We start from the raw sequence: 16865 nt of genomic DNA, 5'->3' as shown, positions 1-16865 counted from the left end.
AAGGTATCTTAAAGACCAAAGAACATAATTAACAAGTGAAGCAGTCAATTTCTTTCCAGTGCCAGAAACAAATTAAGCCAATCAAATTTTCCTTGGTTACCTACTAGCAAGGGATGTGCCGGTAGCATACAACAATCTTCAATTTAGTTTCAAGAAGCTAGCATAACACTAGCAAAAGAAATAAATTGATACATATGCCTCGTCAACCTAGTGAAACACATGTTTAATCCAAATGCTTGAATCAAAGAACTCTTTAATACGCGAAATAAAAGATTAGGTGTGACTTACCTGCAATCATGGTTAAAGGTCACCATTGGAAATGGCATTTTATTTGATTTTCCATTTGATTTTCGAAAAAGTACATATATAAGCATGCCGCTCACAGAAGATCTATACCTGAAATTTGTGATTCTCAAACCTTGAGAGCAACCTTGTGAACCATGTTTCTTTGTGTATTTGGTGGCAGCTCTTCTCAACAAGATCAAGCAATTTCTCCAAGTTCGTAGCCCACGAATTAAGAACATTGTTGCTATCCTTTGCAGTTTGAAAACAGACTATTCCTATTGGCCGGTCAATCTTGGGCACCAGTGCCTTGGACACAACCGTATCTGACAGATGTTGAAGTTTCTATAGAATAATAGAGGTTCATGCACAGAAAGTGTATGAGAAAAGGTTTTAGGGAGAAAGGAGAGGGAGAGAATCTGTTAGGCAAAAAGAATGTAATCATGCACACACTCATTGTGTGATCTCATCCTACTTTCAATATATATATATTTTAGCTAGTACAGAAAATGACTCAGCCAATACATTTGTACCAGCATGTGAGCTGTACACTTGGCATGAATCTGGACATGTTAGTCCAACAATATGTGATGGCATATGAGCCATACACCTGTCCAACTAACTAACTAACTAAACTAAACCTGGAAACAATTTATCCTTCAACACTCCCTTCTAAATTGTTAACAGGTTTAACTCCAAGCAATCCTCTAAGATAGTTAAACCGATCTTTAGATAGAGCTTTAGTGAAGATGTCAGCCACTTGTTCTTCAAACCTGCAGTATCTCAAATCCACAACTCCATCTTGTAGAGCATCTCGGATGAAATGATACCTGCGGTTGATGTGCTTCGTTTTCTGATGGAAAACCGGATTTCTTGTCATTGCAATGGCAGAAGTGTTGTCAACCATTAATGAAGTTGCATCAGTTTGCAATTCTCCAAAATCTTCTAGAACAAACCTCAACCATATTGCTTGTGTAGTAGCTTCACTTGCACTGACATACTCAGCCTCAGCCGTGGAGAGAGCAACACTATGTTGCTTGACTGATGCCCAAGAAAATACTCTACTGCAAAAAGAGAAAGCATAGCCAGAGGTGCTTCTCATGTCATCTTGGCTTCCACCCCAATCACTGTCACAATATCCAATTAGGATGGCTTCTTTTCCTTTCTGATATTCAATACCAAAATCAATGGTGCCTTGAATATACCTCAGCACTCTCTTGGCCGTTCCATAGTGTTTCTTTGTTGGACAATGCATGAATCTAGCTAATAGGCTAGCTGCAAACATTATGTCTGGTCTTGTAGCTGTCAAATACAATAGGCTGCCCATAATCTGTCTGTACTCACTCTCATCTGCAGGATCACTTCCATCATCTTTGCACAATTTTTCAGTTGCCACCAGAGGAGTACTAACTGGCTTACATTGCTTCAAACCAAACTTGTCCAGCAAAGTCAGAGCATACTTCTTTTGATTTATGAAAATGCAGGATTCAGTTTGAATCACTGTCATACCAAGGAAATGATATAAAAGGCCTAAATCAGTCATTTCATACCTTCTCATCATTTCAGTCTTGAATTCATCAATTAATTCTTCACTGCTGCCTGTATACACAATGTCATCAACATAGATTGAGACTATTAGAGTTCCAGAGTCTTCCTTAGTCTTGCAATACAATGTAGCCTCACTTGTGCTTCTGACATAACCACAGCTAACAAGATAGGCATTGATTTCCTCATACCAGGCTCTTGGAGCCTGTTTCAAACCATACAAGGCTTTCTTCAACTTGTACACCTTGTCTTCATAGTTTGTAGTTACAAATCCATCCGATTGGTCTACATAAACTTCCTCCTTAAGCACACCATTTAGGAATGCAGACTTGACATCTAACTGGTATAATTTCCACCCCTTTTGAGCTGCCAAAGCTATGAGAGTTCTAATTGTGTCAAGTCTGGCCACAGGAGCAAAAGTCTCATTGAAGTCGATTCCAGGCTTTTGTGCATAGCCTTTGACCACCAGCCTTGCTTTATGCTTCTGTATTGAGCCATCAAGGTTCAATTTGGTCTTATAAACCCATTTCACACCAATCACAGGTTTATCACTTAGTCTATCGACTAGTTCCCAAGTCTCATTTTTCTCAATCATTTCCATTTCTGCTTCCATTGCTTTTTGCCAAGCCTTATCCTTTGATGCTTCTGCAAAATTCTCTGGCTCAATGATGCTCATATTGCATCTAGCATAAATCTCAGTGATGTCTCTAAGCTTTACAGGTGTAGAACTTGGAGAATCACTTGGTGAAGTAACATTTGTAGCAGCTGCAGTTACTTGAGGTGGACTGGAAATGTCTATCATTGTTTCTTCATGCTCCTTTTCACTACTTCTAGAAGTGTCTTCAAGCCTCATCTGAACTGTGACAGAATCAACAATTTGCTTGTCCCAATCCCATAGTGAGTTCTCATCAAAGATCACACTTCTAGATGTAGTGATCTTGTTGGTTTGCAAATTGTACACTTTGTACCCCTTTTCACATTTGCCATAGCCAACAAAAATGCACTTAACAGCTGCATCTTCCAGCTTAGACCTCAACTGATTAGGCACATGACAGAAACATATAGAACCAAACACTCTTAAGTGTTTAACCCCAGGCTTTCTTCCACTAAAAGCTTCAAATGGAGTGACATTATCTAAAGCTTTTGTGGGGCATCTATTCTGAATATAGATAGCTGTATTCACTGCCTCTCCCCAAAATTTGTATGGTAATTTCTTCTCTTTCATCATTGTCTTGCTCATCTCAACAATGGTCCTGTTCTTTCTCTCAGCAACTCCATTTTGCTGAGGTGAATAGGCCACGGTTAGTTGTCTTTCCAAACCAATTTCTTCACAAAACTGCAGAAATTCAGCAGAGATATATTCCCCACCTCTGTCACTCCTAAGTTTCTTCAGTTTGTAGCCACTTTGTAATTCTACCATAGCCTTAAATTTCTTGAAGATGTTAAAAACTTCTGACTTGAATTGCATGAAGTACACCCAGCATATTCTGGTGCAGTCATCAATGAAAGTCAAAAAATATTTGTTTCCACCTATTGATGTGGTCTGCATTGGACCACAAACATCTGAATGAACCAGCTCCAGAGGTAAACTAGCTCTCCAAATTTTCTCTTTGCCAAAGGCCTCTCTGTGGGATTTTCCAATTGCACAGTCTTGGCAAATTCTGTTTGCATTTCCAATTTCAGGCAGACTATAGACCAGCTCCTGTTGTTGTAACAACTTCAGACTCTGCATATTCAAATGGCCAAACCTCCTATGCCAACACCAAGTGGATTCTTCAACTGTTGCTTTCATAGCCATTGAGTTTGCATATTTCAATGACAGTGGGAAGCATCTGTTTCCTGTCATGGAAACCTTTGCAAGCAAATTCTCCATTGACCTGTCATCAAATATTTCAACCATAGAATCACCAAAGACAAGATAGTAGCCATGCTCTACCATTTGACCTACACTAAGTAAGTTTTCATCCAATCCTGGTACAAGCATAACCTCTTTGATATATCTAGGCCCAGCTTTAGTGTCAATCACTAAAGTTCCTTTTCCAGTTGCTTCCACTAAGTCTCCAGTGCCCATTTTTACCTTTGCAGTGACTTTGGTGTCAATATTGACTAGAAGGGATGCTTGTGAAGTCATGTGGTTGCTGCATGCACTGTCCACATACCACACACCATTATTTTTTACTATTGCAGCAGCATGACAAGCATAGAACATGTTGCCTTCTTCCTCCTTGTGTGATGCATAGTTAGCAGCTTCTAGTTTTCCCTTGCAGTCTTTGGCTATATGACCAAACCTATCACATTTATAACATTTAGGTTTGCCTTTGAACTAGCAGACACCATAGTGCAATTTGTCACAGGTTTTGCAAGGCACCTTTGCTCCCTCAGTCTGACTTTCCTTTTTAAAATTGTTTTCAGACTTTGAGTCCCACTTCTTCCCTTTCTGAGATTTCCAATTCTTTTTGGATTTGGAACCCCCTGCCTGCCCTGTGTTAGATTGATCTTTAGAGCTCACATTCAAACTAGAGAAAGCCTTCTCAGTCACTCTCTCATTATGCCTCTGCAGCCTTTGTTCATGAGATTTTAGAGAGCCTATAACCTCTTGAACCCCTATAGTTTCTGTATCTTTTGTCTCCTCTATAACCTCAGCAATGGAATCATATTCTCTGGATAAACTAATCAAGAGTTTCTGAACAATTCTCTGTTCAGTTAACTCTTCACCATAAGCCTTCATTTGGTTTACTAGCTCAAGCAGTTTAGTGACATATCCAGACAATGATTCATCATCATGCATACAAGTGTATTCAAATTCTCTCCTAAGAGCTTGAAGTTTCACAGATCTTACCTTCTTGTCTCCTCTGAATTCTTGCTGCAGGATTTTCCATGCTTCCTTGGCTGATTCCTTCAAAGCAATTCTGGGAAAAATATCATCAGAAACTGCATTCTGGATCAGACCCAATGCCTTAGCATCTTTTGCAATATTTTCTTCCACAGCAAGCTTTTGAGCTGCTGTCAGAGTTTCTCCTTCTTCCATCTTCACAGGTTGCCCATATCCATTCTCAACCATATCCCACAGCTTGTGAGATTTGAAGATTGTGCACATCTTTATTCTCCAGAAATCGTAGTTGCTTCCATTGAAGATGGGAGCACGAAGCTCACTCATGCTAGATCCAGCCATGTGAGACTAGATAATGCTTCCTTCAGCTGGATTGTGATTTCACTACGCCCAGTCTTAGATCAGAACCTTCGCTACTGATACCATCTTGAAGTTTCTATAGAATAGTAGAGGTTCATGCACAGAAAGTGTATGAGAAAAGGTTTTAGGGAGAAAGGAGAGGGAGAGAATCTGTTAGGCAAAAAGAATGTAATCATGCACACACTCATTGTGTGATCTCATCCTACTTTCAATATATATATTTTAGCTAGTACAGAAAATGACTCAGCCAATACATTTGTACCAGCATGTGAGCTGTACACTTGGCATGAATCTGGACATGTTAGTCCAACAATATGTGATGGCATATGAGCCATACACCTGTCCAACTAACTAACTAACTAAACTAAACCTGGAAACAATTTATCCTTCAACAAGATGCTTCTCAGCTTCCTGAAAAGAATGCGACCAAAACTATAAATACAACAGACTGGGAAAGATTGCATATTTCAAATAAGTCCAGCCATGGCATCCCAAAACTGTCACCTTAATTTTTCAGTTCCAGGGTGATTTGTGCTTCCATGGACGGGAAAATTCAGGGAACAACCAGGAATTCGATGCAGCTGAAACTGAATTATATTCCAGAGAAAGAAAAGGAAAAAACCTGAGATTTCAATGCATTTTGAATTTCATTGCTATGAACTCTAACGATGAACCATTTGGTCTCGGCATTGGGTTCGACCTCGATTGATAGACCCAAAACCCCGACAAAAGCTTTTGAAGACGGCTGCTTAGCTAGGCTTGCATATGACAATTTTACAATTGGATTTTATTTTTTAAATTGATCCAGCGGTTGGGAACTCTGGTTTGGGGCCTAACCGGGTAATCGGTTGGTAATGTTGGCAAAAAGATTGTCAAATGTGGTAGAGTTCCACTTCTTGCATTTTCAGAAGGGATTTTTGTAGAAATGTCACTTGAATTTATATCTTAGTTTCAATTTGTTAACTTAATTTTTCAAAATTCATGATTTGTCATTTAATTTTAATACCATCCAATTTTTCATCCATTTTTAAATGTATTTTAGTCTCTCCATTTTCAAGAGTATTTTATAAATAAAAAAATCATTATAAAAATAGGCTTAATTGTAAAAACGGTCCTTGTGTTTTAACATATTGGTTAATTGAAATCATGTGCTTTCAATTTGGCTACAAAAAAAAAAAAAAAAAAAAGGAAAATCTTAATTACAGCAGAATCTCTACTTGGCTCTCTATTTTGGAGACCAACTTTTGGCTCGCTACATCTAGAAAGGAGGAGAGAGAGTGAACCTCACTAAACTGGAAGTTTTGTGTGTGTGTGTGTGTGAGAGAGAGAGAGAGAGAGGGAGAGAGAGAGTTTGGTAGAGTTGGTTTTCTACTTTTCCTTTTAAAATATTTGATTTGAAAGAGAGATAGGGGGAAAGAGAAAGAGAAAAATATATATATATATATGTTTGAGATTAGCCAAAATAAAAAAAAGCATTACTGAAGCAAAAGTCTCATGTCAAGCCTCTAGGATTTGTGTATAATATCAGAGTATCAACCTCAATATCAACTGTCGTATGCCCTTCATCAGATGCCAAAAACTTCATCTTCTTTAACATCTTCTCCCGCATTATTTCACTACCTGCAACACATATTCCACTTCAAGAAAAGCACTTCCAATATAGCAAAAATAAGCTAAATCATTCTAGTGTCATCAAAACTTGCAAGGAGCCATTGAAGAAGACCAGAGTATACCCTAAGAATCAGATTTCTTTCGTGGTATTTTGGGGAATAGTTCTTGAATCAGTTGAGGGGCAACATCAATCTCTCTTTACAGCAACCTAAGTCCACCTAGAGCTGCTATAACAAAAGGGCCCTTATATAAATGGCAACTTCACTGGGGACTAGGCCATTATTTCTTGAAAAATCACAAGCTTTAAAATTAGTATTCGTGCAACTGTACTACAACTAAATTTAAAGATAAGAGCATTCTCTTCCATTTTGCTTTGTTCATTTTTTCTTAAAATAAATATAAAGATTTCTAATATTTTCTCTTGCACCGTAGATATGCCTCCTCCAATCCACCATTTATGCCACTGCCGAAGAAATGCAAATACCAACTCCAAATCTAAATAACTTGGTCGCTTTTGCCAAGCAAATTTTTTTTATAAAAAATAAAAAAATAAAGCAAAAGCCCAGCATCTGATAAAGAGGATTGAAACTTCTTTTTTAATTTTCTTCCTGAGATTTTCAAGGAGTGGAAGAAGCTAAAATATGCCGTAAGTATCTTGAAGCACAAAAGAAAAGCTATAAAAGACCTCTCTATTAAAGGTTCCTTCGCCATCGTCTTCGTGCTAAGTTCTTTGACCTCCGCAACCCAAAGATCCATCCCCACCAAGTCTAGACGCAAGAGAGAGAGAAGTTTTGGTTTACTTTCTTTTTTGAGTAATGCTACACTTACCATATTTTTATCCTATATTTCTATACCACATGATATGGCATGTCCATATCATACACCACATCAATTAAATCAGTGAAGTGTATCTATATATATAAAGCAAAAGGCAGAGAATGGTGAAACATTCAAAATACCAGAAAATATCCTTGGTTGATGCAAACATTAAGAACTAAACTTATTAATTAAATGAGGATAATATGGTAAATTTACACTTTTTAAGCAAAAGGCAGAGAATGGTGAAACATTCAAAATACCAGAAAATATCATTGGTTGATGCAAACATTAAGAACTAAACTTATTAATTAAATGAGGATAATATGGTAAATTCACACTTTTTATAAAAAATTAAAATTAAATAAAAAATAATGGATCCTATTTTTATGGAACACTTTTAATTCTAAAAAAATTTTAAATTTTTTTTAAAAAAATGCCTCTCGCAACCGCGGAAGCGCGTGCAGAGAGGCTAGTTTTAATAAAGAAAGTTTAATTGATAATTTTTTTTAAGTGTTAATAAATCATAAAAGAAAAGAAAATATTAAATAATTTTAATTTATATGTAGCTATCCACCTCATCTGTCACATAAAGTGGTATAGAAATGTGGTATACAAATGTGGTAAGAGTAGCATTATTATTCTTTTTTATATTTGTCTATAATATTTATTTTTAATAATTTATTGACGGAATTGCCCTTCCCCAATTAATGGAAATTAAATTCTTCTGTATATATATTAAGTAAAAAACAGAGAATGGTGAAACATTAAAAATTAAAATTATTAATTAAATGAGGATAATAAGGTAAGTTCACATTTTTTCATATTAAAAAAATTTAAATTAAAAACAAAATAAGATAATATGTCCTACTTAACTACCCAAATGATATTTTCTTAATTCTAAAAACAAAATAAAAAAGAAATCCAACGCATGTGCCTTGAGGATTGTTTTTGAATTACTTCAAATTGAAACCACAAGGATAAAATTGACCAAATTGAAACGACATGGACCAAAGTGGTGAAAAGGGCAAACTATAAGGACCATAAGGGACTTTTTGCCTTTTGAAAAAAAACTGACATTAATTATGTGGAAGATGTTGAAATTCTACATAATTTTTTAACAAGGTGGAAACAAAAGTTTGTCCAATGCATTTAATAAGGGTAAATTTGGAAAACAAAAGATACATTGTCTAATGTATTAATGACATTGTTTTAAGTGTAGAGAAAGTGACACATGTCATGAGGAGAAGGGAGAAGATCCAAAAGAGAAGGTTGCTAGAATTCCCCTATTTTTTGTAAATACCAAGAGGTGTCTTCACACTCAAGGGGTGAGATTAATCCTCCTTTGGGGTTCGGCTCGCTCCTAACCATAAAGTGCTTCCAACGGATTTTGAACACCTGCTATTGAAGTACCAGGTAGCTCGTCAGCTAGAGATGACAGTTTGCCAACCATTCTATTTAGTTAATAATAGTAGGACAACTCTATTTAGTTAATAATACTAGGACAACTCTATTTCACATAGCAACTTATTTTAAATTTGAGTTTTTAGTAAAAATTTAAAAGTAAGTGAGTATATAATTAGGATTAGGGGTGGTAGTGGTTCGGTAACCGCAAATTTTTGCCCAAACCGCAAACCGACCAACTATTTGAGGTATGGTAATTTTTGAAATCGCATACCGACCACTTTTTGCGGTCGATTACCGTGAATTAGCGGTTTAAAACTGCAAGTTCTTTTTGTATCATAAATCCAATCTTTCACATTTTAGGCCTAATTTTGATGCTTCTTTTGAAGCTTTTTGATTTCAAGCATACTTTAACCCAAAAATATAAATTCACAACCTCAACTTCTCAAGCATATATAAATTCACAACATCCTCAACTTCTCAAGCATTCACAACCTAAAGAAAATTAAAGTTACAATTCCAAGCATTCCAATTAAAGTTAAACTTTTCAAGCATTCACAACCTCAACTTCTCAAGCATTTCAATTCCAAATCCTTTAAAGTTACAAACCAAAAGGAAAATACAATGCAAAATGAATTAGAGTTACAACCCAAAGGAAAAATCCAGTTCAAAGTTAATTAAAGTTACAAACTAAAAGGAAAATGCAATGCACCAATGTTACAAATTAAAGTTACAAACTCAAGTGTTGGTGGTGGTTAGTGGATTTAAAGGACTCCATTGTGTTGTTTGAGCACCAATGGTATCTACAAAATGCAATTTTTTTTTATTTATAAAATATAATTGTGGTTTACAATAACCGCAAGTTTTGAAAATTAAATACCATAACCGTAACTGTAAATACGATTCGGTTCTTCATACTTTGCTGAAAATTCTTCGAAGGCCTTGCTATATTTGTTCCCGAGAAAACGCACCTACATGCATTATTTATGATATTGTTATTATGTTTGGCGCGTGAATGAATTAAAAGGCAAAAGCATGCTACCACTTTTTGACTAGAAGAAAAGCAACATGCCATTATTTGCCCAGCGAAGGTGTCTCTGTGGATCATGCCGTGTTGAAATTACACACTGACAAAAACACATCATCACATGCTTTGATTTTTAAAGTACAATATACCGCAGAATTTTCGTTCATTAAAAGTCAAAAGTATGCTACCACTTTTTGAGCAAAAGAAAAGCATTCTATCGCTTTAGTCGCAAGCTTTTTTTGTTCTTTCCTCCCTCCTGATATGAATGCCAGACTTCACAACAGATAAATGTTTATAAAAACGGGTTGGAAAGTCTATATGGGTCTCCCTTTTAGTTACTAAGACTACAAGCCGTTGGATTAATCCAACGGGTGATATGTGTGTGCCGCTCAGAGTCCCTCAAATTTTGGTCATCAGGTGAGCATTTCTGCTACTTTTTAAAGCTGGCATTGATTGTGGAAATATCACAACAATTATGGGATAGGGTAGGGCGGAGACTTGGTTGACTTCAGCACTTCTGCTACTTCCTATATGAACGGAACTGAGATTTCTCCATTGGTAAGATTATTTCAACAATCCAAAAAAATAAATAAATAACAGAAGAAAAAAGAGAAGCTGCTAATATGGCCGAGGGTGTTGTTTCAATCGTGGTTCCAGGGCTCAGCAACCCTATCATTCAGGAATTGAAATTCTTGGATGGAGTGGGTGATAAGATTGAGATTGGACAAACCCAGCTACAAATCATGCAAGGCTACTTGAAAGACGCAGACGCAAGACAAGGACGAAATGAAGCAATACGCATTTGGGTGGCAAGTGTTAGAGATGCTGCTTATGATCTTGAGGATGTCATCGAAACTTATGTCTTAAAAGTGGCTTTCAAGAGGAAACCAAATGTTTTGACATGGTTTACTGGCATCTTCTAAAAGGAGTTAATCTTCATCAGATTGGCTCAGACATTGAGAAAATTACAACCAAAATTTCACAGTTGAGTTCGATTATGCCAAGTTTAAACCTACACCAAACAAGGGAGAGTGGAGGTGACACTTATTTTCAGAGGCAACAGGAACGGAGGATAGCTTATCCTCATATTGTCGACTCTCATGTGGTTGGGTTAGCCCCTGGAACAGAGATATTGGCTACGCATTTGATCAAAGAAAAAGGCCCCCGAGTTGTTTCTATTTGGGGGATGCCCGGCTTGGGTAAAACCACTCTTGCAAAACAAGTTTATCATCATGGTGAAGTTAAGCGTCAGTTCGATTGTTTTGCCTGGGTGTGTGTCTCTCAACAATGTCAGGGACGGGAGGTTTTGAAAGAAATTCTGACAAAACTCATTTCTCCTACCAATGAGCAAAGACAAAAAATTGAAGATCTTGGGAAAGATCAAATAGCAGAGTGGCTTTGGAATACCCAAAGAGAAAGGAAATGTTTGGTGGTGTTAGATGACATTTGGACCAGTGATGCATGGAGCTCTTTGCAAGCTGGATTTCCAATGAATGAGCAAACTGGGAGCCGAATTTTACTCACTACTCGCAATAAAGAAGTCACTTCGTATGCGGACAAAAATGGTTTCCTCTTCGAACCACAGTCGTTGAATGATGATGAAAGCTGGGAACTGTTTGAGAAGATTGCAATGTTTGAAACAAAAGGTAAATGTATGTTCTCACATAAACCTTTTATCTGTACTTTTCTTGTTTATCAATTCAGTATTCAAAACGCCTCTACATGAAGATATTAGTTTTATTATCACAATATATGTATATATATTATCACAATATTTATATTCAGAAAATATACTCAAATCAAAACCTATACTCTAGAAAATTACTTTTCTTCAATAGAAAGAACGTGTACCTAACAACGAATCTCTCCCTTAATATCCAAATAAATCAGGGCGCACATAACGGACCAATACAAATCAAAGTTGTAGCCCAAAGAAAAATCAGAAACTTATGGGATAATTTGTTTTGTATACTTTTCTTCGATTGAACACATGTATCTAATCTTAATATTGTTTCTCAGACCATAAAATTTATGAACATAAGAACGAGCTAGGAACGGAGATGCTTCAACATTGCAAAGGTTTGCCACTAGCCATCACGGTGCTTGCAGGAATTCTAGCTAGAAAAGACACAGTCGATGAGTGGAATACGGTACATAAGAATGTTTATGCATATATAAGGAGAGGCATAGACCTTGGGCCCAATTACAAAGGTGAAGGATATGAAGGGGTATCCTGGTTATTGGAGTTAGTTATGATAACTTACCTTATTACTTAAAACTATGTTTCCTCTACTTAGCCCATTTTCCGGAAGACTATGAAATACCGGTGAGTACATTGACTAAACTATGGATGGCAGAAGGTTTTATATCATCGGCATTAGTGGAAGTAATGGAAGATGTATCATATATGTGCTTAAGTGAGTTAGTGGGCAGGTGTATGGTTCAAGTTGGTAAACATGGTATGAGTAAGAAAATCAAGACTTGTCATCTCCACGATCTTATGCGAGACTTATGCATGTTAAAGGCAAAAGAGGAGAACTTTCTCCATATTATTAATTATTCTGCAGCTGTGGAGATCAAGCAAACATCAAACGGTAGAGTTCGAAGACTTGCCATTAAAACGATTGAGGCATATTGTCCAGGGAGAGATGAAAATTATGGACATGTTAGGTCTTTGTTATATTTGGACTCAACATACTGCTACTAGAACTCAAAGGCACTACGGTCACTCTTGAGGGACTTCACATTGCTTAGAGTTTTGAAGTTTGAAGGTATGAATGTTAGCAAATTCAAGTTACCAAATGAAATTGGGAATCTAGTGCACTTAAGGTTTTTAAGTGTAAAGAATGGTCATATTCAAGCGGTACCATCATCTATAGCAAATTTGGTATGTTTGCAGACTCTAGATTTACGTAATCATTGTTGGGAAATTAAAATTCCAAATCGAAACGTGTTTTCCAAGATGGAAAAATTGAGACATATATATTTACCCTTTCGTCCCAGTGGAGGAGAGAAACGTCTGTTATTTGCTACTGAGGCAGTGAATTTGCACACGGTAGTCAATATTTATATTCAGGCATCATCTGATCTATATGATTTTGTTAAACTAACCAACATTAGAAAATTGGGAGTTATCTGTGGAGGGGAAGAAAAGGAGAAAGGGACAAACATCATATTTAAGCATCTCCACTCTCTATCGGTGGACTCTCGTTTCAAGGGTTTACCAATACCATGGAACATAGTATTAAGCTGTCCTAAAATATGTAAGCTGCGACTACACGGAGAAATCACAGAGTTACCAGAAGACCTCCTGTGCCTTAGGAACCTCACAAAGCTTACACTGAGTGGATTTGGTAATCTCAAGGACGACCACATAAAAGTATTAGAGAAGCTGCCAAGCTTGAGAATGCTTTTTGCTAGTGTCGGGATTTTTCAGGCATCTCTTGTTTGCTCAGAGGGAGGCTTTCCATTTCTTGAATTTCTTTCTCTTTATTCGTTGTTGGAGTTCAAAGAATGGAAGGTGGAGAAAGGAGCCATGCCTAGTCTCTGCAGATTGCACATTGAGTATTGCCCAGATTTGGAGGCAGTTCCTGATGGGCTCCAATATATTACTACCCTCAAGGAACTAACCATCAAAAGGATGCTTTCTGAATTCTGTAGCCGGCTTGGGGAAGGAGGAGAGGATTTTTACAAAATCCAACATGTGCAGTCTGTTATTATAACAAATATTTCACCAAACCGTCCGGGATAAATGGTATGCTAAATTTTGTTTTTCTTTCTGTTTTTCTCTTTTCTCATTTGTTATTTCAAGGGAAAAAGAAGTAATTGTTTGTCTCCTCTTTCCAGTTGAAGGGAAAACTTGAAGGGAAAAAGAGTTGGGGGTGGAGCAACAGCAAAAAGAGTTGGGTGAAAAGTCTGTTTCTTTTTATTAAGTAGTAGGTGAAAAGTGTGTTTCATTAAAGTAGTAGTATTTCTATTTTATTTTAGTATATATATATAGTTCATATGAAGAGTTTATTTTTATATCTCATGTAAAAAAGCCGATTGATTGGACTATCATTTTCCTGGCAATCAATTCCCCACTTACTTGCAACTTCGATTGTATGCATATTTGTTATAACAAGAGCTTCTTATTATACGCATTTTGAGAAATTTCAACCATTTAATTAATCTAATGAATTGAATTATTCCACATCATCGTAATTACATTAAATTAAAACTTTATCTTGTTACTTACCGGTTACTCATCTTTAACGGGTTTAATTTTCAAAGCAAAGCCAAGCCTCTGAACGTTAACAATTAGTCCAATTCAGAAGTAGACTAGCATTCATACTTCTTGATTGCTTTCTCTTCATCTCTAGAAGCATTTGGTATGGTGAGGTAGTAGACTCCAGTCTTGGAGCCTTAAAGTGAAGGAGTTAAAATTAAGAGAAACAAAAGGCATTTCCAACAAAGGTGTTCATTCTTGAAAAATCAAGAAAATGTCATTAAGTGTAAAGATCTAATGAATGGCCTAAGATCTCAAACTCATTCAAAACCATTAACTTTTTATGGTTTATAACAATTCATTATAAACCATTAGTTTTTTTTTTTAATTTAAAATTTTATGGTTTTAAATAATTTTATAATATAATATAATTATATTATATTATGTTTATTTTTGTTGGTAGATTCTCGGGGATCACTTGAATAAGTTATTCATACAATTTACTAAGACAAATCTAATGAGAGGACATGGAAGTTGGTTTTCTGGAGGACATAAAGTATCAAAGAATACAATTGTATATGGGCTAGCACAACGCTGGAGTATAATCCCGAGTGAACTTTGTAGAAGTTGTATTAGTGATGCTTGTCAAGAGCTTCCAAAGCGTTGCCCTCAAAAGAGAGAAGCTATAATTTGGTATGAAAATTGTCTCTTAAAATACTCAAATTCATCATTTTTAGGTAAACTGACACGTATAAGGGGCTTTTTGGGAGGAATTATCGTTATCGTGATATTCCCTTCTCTTTTGGTAATTCCATTGTCGACTACTTATCCCAATTATGTATGGAAGCTTCTAATAATCGATGGTTTTATGCATATGGGAAAATGATGTTACATATTAACGAATCTCAGGCCGTAGATTGGATTTATGGTGCAGCATACTGCACTAGAGACATTTTTATGATTTCTTGTAAGAAGTGATTTGGAGTAGCAATCCGTGAATTTTTATGATTTATTTAATGTTAATTATTTTTTATATTATTTTTTTAATAAAAATGGACCAATTAAAAAAGAGATATAACATTTATGACTCTCTAAACTAGAGAGATCCTAAATAACTTTTATATGTTTTTAGCTAAAATTTAAGTACAAAAATAGAGAGCATAATTGTGAATGCTCATATGGGAAGGATATAGTAGTCTTTTTATCAAAGTTTTATTGTTTGCTTTTTGTTACTTGTAGATTCATACAGACGCGTTGTCTTGTTTTTCTCTGTTTGTCACCTATAAAGTTGGCGCTTCAATTTTTCATCAATATAGTTGTGTGCGCTTGTGTATGTGGAAGGTCCAGGAGGAGTACGATCCAATTGCATTCATCCGTCAATAAGTTTAGGTGTTCTTGGGTAATAAATTACTGGCGTGGCATCTATAGATTGTTCAAATTAAACCAGTTATTGGTTGGTGCAGTCTATTCTTACTTTTTTTTTCTTTTTTTGGGTAAGAAATTATACCAACAGTTTCTTCACCTCCAAGTAACCTAGTTCGTGAAACCTCTTAATGAGCTATGCATATGTTATAATACTTTCCATGCATCATACAAATCAAACGTCATACCACGACTTATAGTTGGTTGATTTTAACAATGAGGATTAATCGGAAATAATTCGGTGGAATTAAGTAATGAATCAGTGGAATTTGGCGAAATTTTTGGAAATAACTTGGTATTTATACAAATCAAATACATATACAGAGTGGTTACGAAAAATATAAATTATACAACTTGCGCATTCCTGTAGTTTGTATGAGGCTTATTCATGAATTTGACTTCTTTGGCTCTTATTAGTTCCAATTTCCAACTCTCAAATGGAAAATGTACAAAATAAGAGAAGAAGACAGGCAGTAGAGGATTTTAAAATGATGCCACGATCCCAAGACTAACAGTGGCTTGTACTTGGTGGAAAGAATTTTCGAGGCAAAGTATTTTTCGCACAGTGAGTTTATGAATGCTGTTACTGGCAACTCTTCTTTTTTTAATTTGGAAATCTATTATGTGGGGGAGACAAGTTATTGAGAAAGGCATGGTACGGCAAATCGGCACTGGCATCGCGGTAAGGATATTACAGGATCGATGGATTTCAAAACCATCCACTTTTAAGCCATTATTCACCACTAAAGTGAAACCATATGCAACTGTTTCTGATCTTTTAACTGGTTTGGGGGCATGGGATGTGGTAAAACTTGAAAGTCTCTTTGGGGACGAAGATTGGGTAGCGACACTCAGAATTTATTTGGGTTCTTTTATACAGGCGGAGGACAGCAGCTCTTAATAAGGGTAAATTTGGGAAACAAAAGATACATGGTCTAATGTATTAATGACATTGTTGTAAGTGTAGAGAAAGTGTACACATGTCATAAGGAAAATGGAGAAGGGAGAAGGAAGAATGTCCAAAACAGAAGGTTGTTAGCATTCCTCTATTTTTGATAAATACCAAGAGGTGTCTCCACAACCTTCGGAGTTCGACTTGCCCTTGGACACAAAGTGTTTTCAACGGGTTTGAAATCCCTGTTATTGAGGCACCAAGTAACTTATCAGCTGAAGGTGGTAGTTTGTCTACTATATCACACCTTATGGTTGCTAGCTTTTCCCTTTAGTTAATAATACTAGGACAAACATAGCAACCTATTTTAAATTTGAATTTTCAGCAAAAATTTAAAAGTAAGTGGGTATATGATTAGGATATAGTAGTTGTAATATCCGAAGAATTCAAAAAATAATAATAAGAAGAA

General features: G+C 36.1%; 1 pseudogene; it reads left to right on the top strand.

Annotated features, from left to right (window-relative positions):
* On the top strand, positions 10352-13988 carry LOC18785730 (annotated as a pseudogene).

The sequence above is a fragment of the Prunus persica genome, chromosome G2 (genome assembly GCF_000346465.2).
Source record: "Prunus persica cultivar Lovell chromosome G2, Prunus_persica_NCBIv2, whole genome shotgun sequence".
Classification (NCBI taxonomy): Eukaryota; Viridiplantae; Streptophyta; class Magnoliopsida; order Rosales; family Rosaceae; genus Prunus; species Prunus persica.
This window is presented reverse-complemented; position numbering and strand designations above follow the sequence as displayed.